Below are 527 nucleotides of genomic sequence, written 5' to 3' on the forward strand. Positions count from 1 at the left end.
ATCGACCCCAGGACTTATTCTTTGTAAGCCTAGTACTTATTCCATCGCTAAGTTACGGGAACGTAAACACACCACCATCGGTTGTCAAGCGATGTTGGGGGGTGGGGGGACAAACACAGACACACAAACATATACACACATAAAAACATATATATATGTAAGGTACCGTTATCCCAACACATTTTCAATTCCCATTTTTGTCTCTTTCTCTCTCTGTCTCTGTCTCTGTCTCTCTCTCTGTCTCTCTCTCTCTCTCTATCTCTCTCTCTGTCTCTCTCTCTCTCTCTCTCTCTCTTTGCATATTTTCCCTCCTCCCTTTCCGTCGAAGGGCGTAGGTTTGAAACGTCAAAACCTTTTCCGTTTTTCACGAGTGTCAAGAAAATACACCTTACTTGTTGCTCCTTCATCTGTTTCTGAATTTTGTCTTTTGTGAATTTGGACCATACACGTATAGATATACACGTACATGCGTACGTTCGTAATGCCCGTGTATAAAAGGTAGGCATAGATTACCTAAACTGGATCAC

The sequence above is a fragment of the Octopus bimaculoides genome, chromosome 18 (genome assembly GCF_001194135.2).
Source record: "Octopus bimaculoides isolate UCB-OBI-ISO-001 chromosome 18, ASM119413v2, whole genome shotgun sequence".
NCBI lineage: Eukaryota > Metazoa > Mollusca > Cephalopoda > Octopoda > Octopodidae > Octopus > Octopus bimaculoides.